Raw genomic sequence first — 3,030 nt, forward strand, 5'->3', positions numbered from 1 at the left:
ATGTGGCTGGGGTCTCAGGCAAATGGGTGTGGGGGCAGGGTGTGGAGATTGCAGTGTCTGCCTGCAGTCTTGGAAAAGGGGAGCCTTCCTGCGTTGCCCGCTAAATGGCCAGAAACTGGGGCCAAGTTGATCAGGTCCTCCAGGGGTGGCCTGTGTCCAGGGGTGGGACCCAGGCGCAGTTGCCTGTCTGGCTGTAACCAAGGCACTCACCTCTATACTCTGTTCTTAAAAGCAATTTGTTTTTAATTATTCTAATATTTTTATAAAAACCTTCCACTCTCATGCTGGGGAGGATGTGGAGTAAGAGGAACACTCATATATTGGTGATAGAAGTGGAGACCCTTACAGCTACTATGGAACTCAGTGTAGTTGTTCCAAAGGAAGATGGGAATCAATCTCCCTCAAGATTCAGCTATGACACTCTTGGTGATACACCCAAAGTGTGCTTCATTCTATCACAGAAGCACATCTCCATCACATTCATTGCAGCTCCATTCATAATAAATAGAAAATGGAAACCAGCTAAATGTTCCTCAACAGAAGAATGGATAAAGAAAATGTGGGACATTACACAAAGGATTCTTTCTCAGTTGTTACAAAATGACACCATGAGATTTGCAGGAAATTGTATGGACAAAAAGAAAAAAGTCATCTATATGCAGTATCCCAGTGCCAGAAAAACAAATATGACAATTATTCTTTTTTATATGTGGATATTAGCTGTGAGGTCAATGAAAATCAAGCTATAATGAAAATAACTCACAGTGTATAGGTATAAAGTAAGGGACTAGAGGGAACAGAATAGAAAAGCTAGTTATGGATGGATAGGGAGATTAGAATGGAAGGACAAGTGGGGAAGAGGAAGGGGAAGGAGCTTGTGGGAGGGAATACAGGTAAATGCAGCTAAAATTAAGGAATATTTGAGGATAGTATGAAAACCAACCAGAGTAGAAACTTCCTAAAATATGTACACATATGAAGGCTTTCAAAATTAAATTGACAAATATGGGGGAGATAGACACCCACCTAGCCATCTCTTGTCACCAAACAAATCTTTCAATACTGGCATTGGGGTACATCTATTCAAGTTTTTGGCCGACGGTGTCCTGCAAGGATCCCCAAACACCTCAGGCTATTGCAAAGATATTAGGTTGCTCTCCACAACCTGACAGAAAGACCCCATTGCTTAAGACAACATCTACACAACTCCTTGGAGATGGAGATGTTAAACTTGTTCCTACAAAGAACCTTCACCCATACATTCCAGTGTCTTGGTGACAGAGGGTTCCCTGTACAGTTTGAAAAGAGAAACAGAAACATCGAGTCAGCCACAAACACTTTATCAATAATGGACACTGCAACAAGAAATGTTAAAGCAGTGGTGGCACAAACTTTTGGGAGTAACCAACCAGTAAGTGATTTGACTTAAGGCCCACTCCAAAAGATGAAACTCATACCTGGTACTGCTTGGGTGAGCAAGAACCTGAGACTAGATATCCCAGGGACCTATGCAAAAACCAAATTATACAGGTCTATGAAAAGGGAAAGATATAGTGATAAAATGACTCCTAAAGATACTGTTATACCCATAGATCAGTGCTTTGTCAATAATTATTGAAGAGGCTTCTTCCTGAAGCAAATAGGGACAAATGTAGAGACCAACAACTAAATACTATGCAGAATGTGAGAGGATACTGATTCCTAAATAGGATGTCTCCTCAAATCTCATCCTTTAGAGCACAGGGAACCCTGAAGAAGAGGAGGCAGAATGTCTAAGAGCCAAAGGGCTGGAGGACACCAAAAAAAAAAAAAAAAAAAAAAGGCACTCTAAATCAGCATGAACAAATTTCATAAAAATTCACAGAGAATCAGACAGCATGCATAGGCACTGTATGGGACTGCACCTAGTCCACCACATAGATATTATTGCTTTTAGTTTATTGGTTTTATAGTATGCTAATGAATGCGTCTCTGATTCTTGTGTCTTCTCTTTGGCTCTTTGCCTTTTAATGATTTGAATTGTCTAACTTGGCTGTGACCGTTTTTGTTTTATATTACAGATTTTTATTTGGTTATATGTTTTGAAATTGAATGAATGAATGAGAACTTAGCCATCAGGGTACAAGTTAACAATTGAGCAATCACTTATACCTGCCAGAAGAAGGAAGGTCATTTTCTCTAATATAGTGACACTGGATATATCAACCACTACAGGATTGGTCTCATGGTCAGAAGTAGTTGACTAATATATGATGGACTCCACAGTTTGTGTGTGTGTGTGTGTGTGTGTGTGTGTGTGTGTGTGTGTGTGTGAGAGAGAGAGAGAGAGAGAGAGAGAGAGAGAGAGAGAGCACTTTTATTTGGTTAATGTTTGTGCTTTTTTTATTTTGGGGGTGTTGTTTGTTTTATTGGTTTTGGGGAGTTTTGTCACTGTGTTATTTTCTGTTTTATTTTGTTTTGTGTTGGGAGCCATGTGGCCGAGTTTCAGACCAGTATATGAGTGCTTGTCCAACAGGTCTCCAGATGAGGCAAAATTCCATGGAGACAGTGTCTCTCAACAAGGACCAGTGACCTTCAGGACACCACAGAATCCTGCTAGGACTGCACAGGCTGCATGCTTTCTTTTTTCTCATAATATTTATGATTCTCTTGATGGTTTTAGTGTCATTTGTCAATCATGCATGGGGCAGATATGATCATTTCTAGGAAACCCCAGTTGTCTTTTAATATCTTCCACTAAAATCTTTGGGAGCTGATGTTTCTCATGTTTCTTGTCTGGGGATGCCAGTTGTCACTTCAGACCCCAGGAGCTGTTCTACCTCAGTGCTGACAGGATTGGAGGTAGATCACCCCTATATCTGTAAACATGTTTTGTATGACTGTATTCTTGAAAATGTGTGCCTATGTTTATTACCTTTAGTTTTGCAAAGACAAGATGTCCTGGGTTTGATATTTGGCCAAGCTAACATAATGATAGGTGTTTTGACATATACATTGGGAAAAAACATATTTGACTTATTTGATTTTGTT

The sequence above is a fragment of the Onychomys torridus genome, chromosome 12 (genome assembly GCF_903995425.1).
Source record: "Onychomys torridus chromosome 12, mOncTor1.1, whole genome shotgun sequence".
Taxonomy (NCBI): Eukaryota; Metazoa; Chordata; class Mammalia; order Rodentia; family Cricetidae; genus Onychomys; species Onychomys torridus.